We start from the raw sequence: 12,609 nt of genomic DNA on the forward strand, positions 1-12,609 counted from the left end.
CCCTCAGTTAAGTGCCAGCATGGTGTGGGTTAAAGGGGAGGCTGTATTTTCTGAAACCTGAATTCACTGATAGCCCCTGGTGGCAGGCAGGGTGCGGCTATATCTTCTTCTGCACATTTTATATTTAACGTCAACTGCAGACGTTATCTCAGATAATGGCCGTGAAACACAGAGGGGGCAATGCACAGTTTTACTGTCTGTTTAACCCATGCTGTGCCTGTCCTGGGAGTGTTTGATGGGGACAGTGTAGAGGGAGCTTTACTCTGTATCTAACCCCGTACTGTACCTGTCCTGGGAGAGTTTGATGGGGACAGTGTAGAGGGAGCTTTACTCTGTATCTAACCCCGTGCTGTACCTGTCCTGGAAGTGTTTGATGGGAACAGTGTAGAGGGAGCTTTACTCTGTATCTAACCCCGTGCTGTACCTGTCCTGGGAGAGTTTGATGGGAACAGTGTAGAGGGAGCTTTACTCTGTATCTAACCCCGTGCTGTCCTGTCCTGGGAGTGTTTGGAGGGGACAGTATAGAAAGAGTTTTACTCTGTATCTAACCTCGTGCTGTACCTGTCCTGGGAGTGTTTGATGGGGACAGTGTAGAGGGAGCTTTACTCTGTATCTAACCCCATGCTGTACCTGTCCTGGGAGTGTTTGATTGGGACATATAGAAAGAGCTTTATTCTGTATCTAACTCTGTGCTCTACCTGTCCTGAGAGTGTTTGATCTCATACATAGCGGAAAAAAGTAGACTCAACTCTGAAACCTCTTACCTTTAAGACCCGTTAAAAAATGTTTTCTGCATTTAAACACCCCAATTTCATGTCTCCAGTTACTGGAAGCTTTTGCTGGATAGACAATCAGTGTTTGCTGAGCTGCAATAACACAGCTCCACCACAGGAGGTCCCTAATTGTTACAGATTCCTCACAGGCCCTGAGTGAGCCAATTCTCCCAGTCCCTCTTCGAAAAGAAACATTTTGAGGAATTCATTAAAACTTCACATTCACTGGTTTGATTATTATGCAACTAATTCTCAGGTTAAGGGCACCACTGGCAGGACTGGCAATTGATGCCCAAACCAATTTGCCCTTGAGAAGGTGGTGGTGAGCCTGCGTTGTTAAACCGCTGCGGTCCCTGAGCACCCACCGTGCTGTTAGGGAGGGTGTTCCAGGATTTTGACCCAGCGACAGTGAAGGAACGGCCGAAATATTTCCCAGTCAAGGTGGTGAGTGACTTGGAGGGGAACCCCCAGGTGATGGGGTTCCTCGATATCTGCTGCTCTCGTCCTTCTAGATGGTAGTCTTGGTGAGTTCCTGCAGTGCGACTTGTAGATGGTACACACGCCTGCCACTGTGCGCCGGTGGGGGAGGGAGTGAATGTTTGTGGAAGGTGTGTCAATCAAGCGGGGCTGCTTTGTCCTGGATGGTGTCCAGCTTCTTGAGTGTTGTTGGAGCTGCACTCATCCAGGCAAGTGGAGAGTATTCCATCACACCCCTGACTTGTGCCTTGTAGATGGTGGGCAGGCTTTGAAGAGTCAGGAGGTGAGTTAATTGCAGCAGGATTGCTGGCCTCTGATTGCCCTTATTACGTTTCTAACTGTGCAGGGAACAATGAGGAGGTAGCGAAACTGCATTTTCTCGGATTCAGTGACGCATATGGTCATGTTCTGTGGTCATTTCAGGTTTGCATTGACAATCTGTTTCGAGGGTTGATATAAAATTGCATAATTTCCTTCCATTTCCAAAGGCACAATGATCGTAAATGCGTCAAACCGCATGATTCTGACTGGTCCCAACTCGGGAGCAATGATTCTCCTCCTCTAGCCCAGCAACATTGCAGGGCCTGTGCAGGAGGGTGGAGCGACCAAGTCTGAATTGAATTGCTCACTCACAGGCTGTTCTCTGCCCCACCATGCGAGCCGCGTACAAACACGGCAGCCTGGAAACCCCAACCTCCTCTCCAACAGCATCGAGGAGTGAGGTCCTACAGGGCTGTGACATGCAGGGGGCTACGGGCAATGCAGAAGCTGAACATCTCCGACAACTGACAGAATTGCTTCAAATGCCAACAGTCATCACTTGAAGAGACTTCCGTCCTGTCGGGCCGGGAAACCCCAGATACCAAAGTTTTTGCAAAAAATTTAGCGTGCCCAATTCATTTCTTTTTCCAATTGAGGGGCAGTTTAGCGCGGCCAATCCACCTAACCTGCACGTCTTTTGGGTTGTGGGGGCGAAACCCACGCAAACACGGGGAGAATGTGCGAACTCCAGATGGACAGTGACCCAGAGCTGGGATTGAACCTAGGACCTCGGCGCCGTGAGGCAGCAGGGCTAACCCACTGCGCCACCATGCTGCCCCCCCCCCCCCCCCCCCAGATACCAAAGTTCACGTTCTTCTGAAACTCCTGAGGTTCGTGTTTGTCAAATGCCCATCCAGGCCCCCTCTAGCCCCTGAGCAGCATTCCTGTGACAGAGATTACCCCAGTCTGCGGACATTGGAGCCACTGTTGCACACGTCTCCATGTCCCCACATACAGCAAAACCTGGGCAATACCCAGATTTGGGCTGACAGGTAGTAAGTAACGTAGACGACGAAGACAATGACCATCTCAAACTGGAGGATTATATTCACTGGAGTTTAAAAGAGTTAGGGGGGATCATTCATAGAATTACAGAATCCCTATAGTGCAGAAGGAGGCTATTCGGCCCATCGAATCTCCACCAGCCCTCTAAAGAGCATCCTTACCTAGGCCCATACCCCCACCCTATCCCTGTCACCCAGTAATCCCACCGAAACCTTTTGGATTCTAAGGGGCAATTGATCATGGCCAATCCACCCAACCTGCACATCTTTGGACTGTGGGAAGAAACCGGAGCGCCCGGAGGGAACCTACCCAGAGAAGGGGAGGAAGTACAAACTCCACACAGACGGTCACCCAAGGCCAGAATCGAACCCGGGTCCCTGGTGCTGTGAGGCAGCAGTGCTAACCACTGTGCCACCGTGCTGCCCATAATCTCATAGAAATTTGTAACATTTATAACATTCTAACAGGATTACACTTGGTATGAATGTTCCCGATGGTGGGGGAGTCCAGAACTAGGGGTTATAGTTTGAGGATAAGGGGTAAACCTTTTAGGACTGAGGTGAGGAGAAATTTCTTCACCCAGAGAGCGGTGAATCTGTGGAATTCACTCCCACAGAAAGTAGTTGAGGCCAAAACATTGTGTAATTTCAAGAAGGAATTCAAGATAGCTCTTGGGGCTAAAGGGATACGGGGGGGAAGGCGGGATCAGGGTATTGAACTTGATGATCAGCCATGATCATAATGAATGACGGAGCAGGCTTGAAGGGCCGAATGGCCTCCTCCTGCTTCTATTTTCTATGTATGCTTCTATGGAAGAGAGAATTCAACCATCTCCGCTTGACATTCAGTGACATTACCATCACTGAATTCCCCACTCTCAACGTCCTTGGGGGTTATCATTGACCAGAAACTGAACTGGACCCAACCAAATAAATACCGAGACTGCCAGAGCAGATCAGAGGCTGGGAATCCTGCGGCAAGTAACTCACCTCCTGACTCCCCAAAGCCCGTCCACCATCTACAAGGCACACGGCAGTTTCAAGATACTAGTGGTCAGTTACAGAACGATAGACACTGCGAAAGGGAGGGCGATTAACGGAAACGATTCCAACTGAACTCGAAACTTACAAATAAATAAAATAATCTTTATTGTCACAAGTAGGCTTACATTAACACTGCAATGAAGTTACTGTGAAAAGCCCCTAGTCACCACATTTCGGCACCTGTTCGGGTACACAAGAGGGAGAATTCTCAGCTGGTATGGGAATTGAACCCATGATGCTGGTCACAAACCAGCTGTCTAGCCCACTGAGCTACAAGTTGTTAGTTCAATAAGTGATGGATTACTCTCCACTTGACTGGATGAATGCAGCTCCAACAACATTCATAACGCTCGACACCATCCAGGATAAAGCAGCCCACTTAATTGGTGCCCCATCCACCACCTTAAACATTCACTCCCACTACCACCAACGCACAGCGGCAGCCATGTGTACCATCCACAAGATGCACTGCAGGAACTCGCCAAGGCTCCTTAAACAGCATCTTCCAAACCCACGGCCGCTACCATCTAGAAGGACAAGGGCGGCAGACACTTGGGAACCCCACCGACTGCAAGTTCCCCTCCGAGCCCCTCACCATCCTTGGTGTGTGGTTGGACAGACTGGGCTTGTTCCCCCTGGAGTTTAGAAGCGGGAAGGGGGACGTGATTGAAGTCTATAAGACACTGAACGTTCTTGACCATCTCAATGGACATGGAAAGGATGTTTCCTCATGTGGGTGAGTCCAGAACTAGTGGCAGCAGTTTGAAATGAGGAGAAATTATTTATCTTAGAAGATTGTGCGATTTTGCAACTCTCTGCCTCAGAAGGCGGTGAAGGCCGGGTTCACTGAATATTATTGAGGGGAGGCAGATGGACTGTTGTTGGGCAAGGACAATCAAATGTTATCGGGGGGGGGTGGGGTAGACGGGAATGCAGAATTCGACACAAACTGATCAACTAAGATCTTACTGAATGGTGGGGAAGGCTCGAGGGGCCGAATGGCCCTACTTCTGCTCCCGTTTCGTTTGTGCGGATGTCTTGGAATATCGTCGTTCCTTCACTGTCACTGGGTCAAAATTCTGAAACTCCCTTCCTAACAGCACTGTGGGTGTACCTACACCGCATGGGCTGTAGCGGTTCAAGAAAGTGGCTAGTAGGGGTGGCAACTAGGAATGGGCAGTAAGTAGCTTGCCAACGCTGCCAACAGAATGAATGTTAAAGAAGCCCCTCTATTTTGAATGGCGCTGACACCGACATGTTTACATGTGGTCAGTGTTTGACATTCCCGGAACTATGAGTCTAAAACTACGAATGTCGACAGGAAGCAGATGGTCACTAATCAATAATCTGTCTTCGCTGTTTAAACAGAAGGAGCCGCTGTGTATTGACAATGTTGTCTCAACAGCCTCTCTGTTGACCAGTGCTTGGGGTTATGTTCAGAGGCTGACAGGGCCGCAGCAAAACGGTCCACCCCAGCCACGGACCAATGGATAACGGCAACACTCAGGGAAAAGTCTGGATCTTTCAGAGCAGCAGATCCCTGTCTGTCCTCTGCCGGGGGAGCTCAGTACCCCACCAGCGACGGGGGAAGGGCCGGGGTGGAAGTCAGTCAGGAGGCCCATCTCCAAGCATTGTTGGAACGTGTCGGATTTTCCCCGTACGATGTCTGGCCACTGCTGTCGGTTCATCGATAGAGATTGATCGCCGAGATTAGTCAGTAAGCCCATTTTCGTTGGGCGATGCCGCAGGAGTTGGACAGTAGGCTTCCCTCCACCAATTCCGGCAATTGAGGACCAGGGGCGGGATTCTCCGAACCCCGCCGGGTCGGAGAATCGCCGGGGGCTGGCGTGAATCCCGCCCCCGCTGGTTGCCGAATTCTCCGGCACCGGATATTCAGCGGGGGCGGGAATCGCTCCGTGCCGGTTGGCGCCCCCCCCCCCCGGCGATTCTCCGGCCCGGATGGGCCGAAGTCCCGCTGCTGGAATGCCTGTCCCACCGGCGAGAATCAAACCACCTCTCTTACTGGCGGGACAAGGCGGCGCGGGCAGGCTCCGGGGTCCTGGGGGGAGGCGCAGGGCGATCTGACCCCCTCCACTGCGCATGCGCGGGGATGCCGTGAGCGGCCGCTGACACTCCCGCGCATGCGCCGCCCGGCAAAGTCAGTTTCGCGCCAGCTGGCGGGGCACCAAAGGCCTGTGCCAGGCTGGTAGCGTCAAGGTTCCTGGGTAGCACCAGCAGTGCCAGGGTGCAACCCTGCCTAGAGGGCAAGCGCCTGGGGGCCTCCGATGTCCTGGGAGACCTCCACGAATGCCATTCTGCCTGGACCCTCCCGTTTGTAGGGAGCAGCACTGAACGGTGCTCGCTCGAGGTCTATGAGGTGAAGGTGTTAGATCCCAACACCTTGGTCAGATTGTGGGAGAGCACAGTAGAATGAGACTAGCTGTCTCATTCTAATATGCAGCTTTGCTAAAAAGTAATCCCGTCCACAATGAGCGGGATGCACATCGCGGCGCCTCACCAGATCGCGTTAGATCTCGCGAGGATTGGCTAGCCGGGTAGATCCTGGAAGAGGGATCTCCTGGCGTCTACTGGCCAGGCCGCGCTGCCATTTCGGGTGCAATGCAGCCAGGAGATCGCTCCCGTTATTAGTTATCCGTAGGCCCAAGCTAATCTTCCAGGGCAGTGATCTCCACAACCTTTTTAAGCACAAGACCACTGTTAGAATCCAGTAGCAGCACAAGATCTGCTCCTCAAAATTCGACTTTAATAAAACCCTCCAAAAATGTACACTATGCATAACGCTCACCTATTCGTAGTGTGACAGCTAAGCTTGCACACTCTCTCTGAGTGCTGTGAAGTGTGGGTCATGGTTTGAGATGGCCGGTCTCATACAGTCCGTCATATTGGCCTCTGTGAGACGAGTGCGAAACTTCATAGAATCCCTACAGTACAGAAGGAGGCCATTCGGCCCATCGCTTCTGCACCGACCCTCTCAAAGAACATCTTACCTTGACCCACAACACTCCCTATCCCCGCATCCCAATAACCTCACCCAAACTTTTGAACACTAAGGGGCAATTTATCATGGCCAATCCACCTAACCTGTACATCTTTGGACTGTGGGAGGAAACTTGAGCACCCGGAGGAAACCCACACACACTCGGGGAGAACGTACAAACGGACTTGATGATTTTCATCTGGGAAAAGCCACCTCATAGAGGTCAGTGGAAGCAAAGTAGGCCTTCATCTTGAGCGCGCAGGATGTCAGAAGAGGGAACACCTCTATGTCAACAAGTCCCCAAAGGTCTTTGCCCATTGACCTAGTTCGAAGTCAATTTGCATGGTGATGATTTCCATGTCAAGTTCGCTGCTTTGTTCAAACACTTTGCTGAAATTGGGCTGTCAGCTCTCTAAGGTCCACTTGAGGAAAAGGATTTGCGACAGAGCGATTTATTCCATCTTGTCTAACTCCTGCAATCATTTCTTGACCTCCTTTTCCAGTTTATTCGGGTGGGTGGTCACAGAATTTGTTTGGGTGGAAACATTTTCTGTTTGACCTGTTGTTGGATTTTCTCCAGATTTGGGAAGTTCTTTAATTGAGAGGACCGCAGGTCCCAGTTTCAGCTTGAACGCACTCACTGCACTGATCGTGTGTGGCAGGTCTCTGACCCTCCCCTGCAGTTCGTGATTCAGCTCGTTCAATTTTCCACCTACGTCCGTAGGAAACGGCAAATCTAGCGACCACGCATTATCCGACATCGCGGTCCACCTCATTTCTTGATTTAGTAAAGGTGACAACTTCAGCGAGCAGATCTAAAAATCTCTGGAGGGCGTTTCCTCGTCTTGTGCAGCCCACATCTGCTTGAAGGGTTGGTTCGCCGCAGGTGGCATCAAGCTTATCGAGTAATGATTGGAACGAGCGATGTTGCAGAGTTCTGGCCCGAATTGATTTGACGATCTTGACAACGACTATCATTAGAACAAAGAACAAAGAAATGTACAGCACAGGAACAGGCCCTTCGGCCCTCCAAGCCCGTGCCGACCATGCTGCCCGACTAAACTACAATCTTCTACACTTCCTGGGTCCGTATCCCTCTATTCCCATCCTATTCATGTATTTGTCAAGATGCCCCTTAAATGTCACTATCGTCCCTGCTTCCACCACCTCCTCCGGTAGCGAGTTCCAGGCACCCACTACCCTCTGTGTAAAAAACTTGCCTCGTACATCTACTCTAAACCTTGCCCCTCTCACCTTAAACCTATGCCCCCTAGTAATTGACCCCTCTACCCTGGGGAAAAGCCTCTGACTATCCACTCTGTCTATGCCCCTCATAATTTTGTAGGCCTCTATCAGGTCTCCCCTCAACCTCCTTCGTTCCAGTGAGAACAAACCGAGTTTATTCAACCGCTCCTCATAGCTAATGCCCTCCATACCAGGCAACATTCTGGTAAATCTCTTCTGCACCCTCTCTAAAGCCTCCACATCCTTCTGGTAGTGTGGCGACCAGAATTGAACACTATACTCCAAGTGTGGCCTAACTAAGATTCTATACAGCTGCAACATGACTTGCCAATTCTTATACTCAATGCCCCGGCCAATGAAGGCAAGCATGCCGTATGCCTTCTTGACTACCTTCTCCACTTGTGTTGCCCCTTTCAATAACCTGTGGACCTGTACTCCTAGATCTCTTTGACTTTCAATACTCTTGAGGGTTCTACCATTCACTGTATATTCCCTACCTGCATTAGACCTTCCAAAATGCATTACCTCACATTTGTCCGGATTAAACTCCATCTGCCATCTCTCCGCCCAAGTCTCCAAACAATCTAAATCCTGCTGTATCCTCTGACAGTCCTCATCGCTATCCGCAATTCCACCAACCTTTGTGTCGTCTGCAAACTTACTAATCAGACCAGTTACATTTTCCTCCAAATCATTTATATATACTACAAAGAGCAAAGGTCCCAGCACTGATCCCTGTGGAACACCACTGGTCACAGCCCTCCAATTAGAAAAGCATCCCTCCATTGCTACTCTCTGCCTTCTATGGCCTAGCCAGTTCTGTATCCACCTTGCCAGCTCACCCCTGATCCCTTGTGACTTCACCTTTTGTACTAGTCTACCATGAGGGACCTTGTCAAAGGCCTTACTGAAGTCCATATAGACAACATCCACTGCCCTACCTGCATTACATGAGAAAAGTCAATAATCTTGCAGATGGTGGATAACCCAGTGATAATTGACAAAGGAAGGGAATTTCTATAAACAGGAACAGAGCCTGTATGAACACCCAGCATTGACGACGTATCATCGACTGTGATTGAAACCAGTTTCTTGATTCGATTCGATTCAATTTGATTTATTGTCACATATATCGAAGTACAGTGAAAGTATTTTTCTGCGGCCGAGGGAACGTACACAGTACGTACATAGTAGACACAAGAATAATCGACAGAGAACATTGACAAATAGTACATCGACAATCAGTGATTGGTTACAGTGCGGAACAAGGGGCCAAACAAAGCAAATACATGAGCAAGAGCAGCATAGGGCATCGTGAATAGTGTTCTTACAGGGAACAGATCAGTCCGAGGGGGAGTCGTTGAGGAGTCTTGTAGCTGTGGGGAAGAAGCTGTTCCTGTGTCTGGATGTGCGAGTCTTCAGACTTCTGTACCTTCTGCCTGATGGAAGGGTCTGGAAGAAGACAATGCCCGGGTGGGAGGGGTCTCTGATAATGCTGTCTGCCTTCCTGAGGCAGCGGGAGGTGTAGACAGAATCAATGTGAGGGTGACGAGCTTGTGTGATGCGTTGGACTGAGTTCACCACACTCTGCAGTTTCTCGCGATCTTGGGCCGAGCAGTTGCCATACCGAGATCACAAGAAGCTGCAGAGTGTGATGAACTCAGCCCAACCCATCACAAAGTTTGGATCGGAACGTTTTTCTCAGCCACATACCTTTTGAGTTTGTTGTAGACATCCTCACCTCGTGTCCTCTCTTTGACTGGCAAAAGAGTGAGTAAGTCCTCCTTTGTTTTTTTTTTAAACTCTTGGGGTGTGGGCGTTGCATCGCTGGCTGGGTCAGCATTTCTTGCCCATCTCCAATTGCCTGAGTGGCTTGCTGGACCATTTCAGTGGGGGGGAGTGAAGAGTCAACCGGATCACTATGTGGATCTGGAGTCACATGTAGGCCAGACCGGTAAGGACGGCAGATTTCCTTCCCTGAAGGACATGAGTGAACGAGAAAATCGGCAATGGTGGGCAGCATGGGAGCACAGTGGTTAGCACTGTTGCTTCTCAGCTCCAGGGTCCCAGGTTCGATTCCGGCTTGGGTCACTGACTGTGCGGAGTCTGCACGTTCTCCCCGTGTCTGCGTGGGTTTCCTCCGGGTGCTCCGGTTTCCTCCCACAAGTCCCGAAAGACGTGCTTGTTAGGTGAATTGGACATTCTGAATTCTCCCTCAGTGTACCCGAACAGGCGCCGGAATGTGGCGACTAGGGGCTTTTCACAGTAACTTCATTGCAGTGTTAATGTGAGCCTACTTGTGACAATAATAAAGATTATTATTAATCCTTGATATTTTTTATTGAATTCAAATTTCACCATCTGACGTGGCGGGATTTGAACTCTGGACCCCAGAGCATTACCCTGGGTCTAGTCTGGTGACAATACCACTATACCAGCGTCTCCCGTGATGTTGAGTCTTTGAATGCCATGTGAACGGAAACAACCAGCCGGGCCAAATCAGTTATGCCGACTCATTTATCAAACTGCAATGAGAAACATTTGCAGCATTTGCTGAGACACAACTTTGGACAACAATTCCACCTTTCTGGCTACTGTTAAAGTGCCAAGTGTCATTCTTGGTTAGCACTGCTGCCTCACAGCGCCAGGGACCCGGGTTCAATTCTGGCCTCGGGTGACTGTGTGGTGTTTGCGTGTTCTCCCCGTGTCTGCGTGGGTTTCCTCCGGGTGCTCCGGTTTCGTAGAACATACAGTACAGAAGGAGGCCATGCGGCCCATCGAGTCTGCACTGACCCACTTAAGCCCTCACTTCCACCCTATCCGCGTAACCCAATCACCCCACCTAACCTTTCTGGACACTAAGGGCAATTTAGCACGGCCAATCCACCTAACCTGCACGTCTTTGGACAAGGAGGAAACCGGAGCACCCGGAGGAAACCCACGCACACACGGGGAGAACGTGCAGACTCCGCACAGACAGTGACCCAGCGGGGAATCGAACCTGGGACCCTGGTGCTGTGAAGCCACAGTGCTAACCACTGTGCTACCGAGCTGCCCCACCGTCCATAGATGTGCAGGTTAGGTGGATTGGCCATGATCAATTGACCCTTTAGTGTCTAAGGATGTGCAGGTTAGGTGGGATTACGGGAATAAGGTCGGGGAGTGGGCCTAAGTGGGGTGCTCTTTCGGAGGGTCGATGCAGACTCAATGGGCCGAATAGCCTCTTTCTGCACTGTAGGGATTCTATGGATCCTATGCTCTTGACGGTTGACATAATTTCATCTCTGTTCGGCTGTGAACAAAGTGTCGGCACCATTAGCCTCCTTGATAACTCCGCCATCGGTCAATGGTTTATGTTTCGCCAGCAAATGGCTAATGTGAACAGACATCTCTTTCTCGCCTCGCCACAGGTTTTGATAATAGTGATCTTTGAGCTTTCAAAATTACCTATAACTCCCTTTCTTTGTCCGAATTGCTCTGTTTAAAGGGCGTGTTTCTTGAATTTGCGCATGCATTGTCTTGTGACGCTGTTCAATACTATCTCTTTTTCTCAAGGCTACACTCTGGTGACAAATGAGACAAATGGTCTTGCCTTTGGCATTCAGAAAAATAAATTTGTTTTCCCAATGTTAGGGTGGAAATGGTGGTTTTTTGCCCTCTCGGAGGTCTCGAGTACCTCGCACATCATTTTGTCTTCAGCCAGGGGCGTTAATAACAATTTTTATCAGTGTCACAAGTAGTTACATTAACACGGCAATGAAGTTATTGTGAAAATCCCCTAGTCGCCACACTCCGGCGCCTGTTCGGGTACACGGAGGGAGAATTCAGAATGTCCAATCCACCTAACAGCACGTCTTTCGGGACTGTGGGAGGAAACCGGAGCACCCGGAGGAAACCCACGCAGACACGGGGAGAGCGTGCAGACTCCGCACAGACAGTGACCCAAGCCGGGAATCGAACCCGGGACCCTGGCGCTGTGAAGCAACAGTGCTACTGTGCTGTGTTACATTAGCGTTTTCCCCATCCACTGGAATCTTTCCAGAATCCAGGGAATTTGGGAATATTATAACAAGTGCCTCCACTAGCTCTGCTAACACTTCCTTTAAGATACCAATATGTAGGCCATCAAGCCCTGGGGACTTGTCTGCCTTTAATCCCAATAGTTTGCTCTGTGTATTCCCTAGTGATGGCGATTGTTTTAAGCTCTTCCTTTTCAACAACCTCTGCATTACCTGTTACAATCTTCGATTGTTGTAAAAAACCATCTGGTTCACTAATGCCCTTTAGGGAAGGAAATCTGCCGTCCTTACCCGGTCTGGCCTACACGTGACTCCTGACCCACAGCCTTGTGGCTGACTCATAACTGCTCCCTCTGAAATGGCCGAGCGAGGGCACTCAGTTCAAGGGCAACAAATGCAGGTCCAGCCCAGCGACGGGCACATCCCAGGAACGAATAAAAAACAAAATCACTCTCGTGGAGGTCACTGCTTTGTCGATGACACACGGGAAATGCGAGGAGCCAATATTTGGGCAACTGATCAATAATCCGAGCCCAGGAACTGAAGGCACAGGAACACAGATTAAAATTGGGCTTGTGCTCAGAGCTCCTTCGCTCCCTGGGGGAGGTCGGTCTGGGAGTGTCACAGCTATGGGGCGTGCGGCCCCTTCATAGTCTGAAAGCAGAAGGGTTGTCTTGTCTGGGTTGGTAAACTCATTTTTTAAATAGTCACAATTCTGTCTTGCTACT

This window comes from Scyliorhinus torazame, chromosome 29 (genome assembly GCF_047496885.1).
Source record: "Scyliorhinus torazame isolate Kashiwa2021f chromosome 29, sScyTor2.1, whole genome shotgun sequence".
NCBI lineage: Eukaryota > Metazoa > Chordata > Chondrichthyes > Carcharhiniformes > Scyliorhinidae > Scyliorhinus > Scyliorhinus torazame.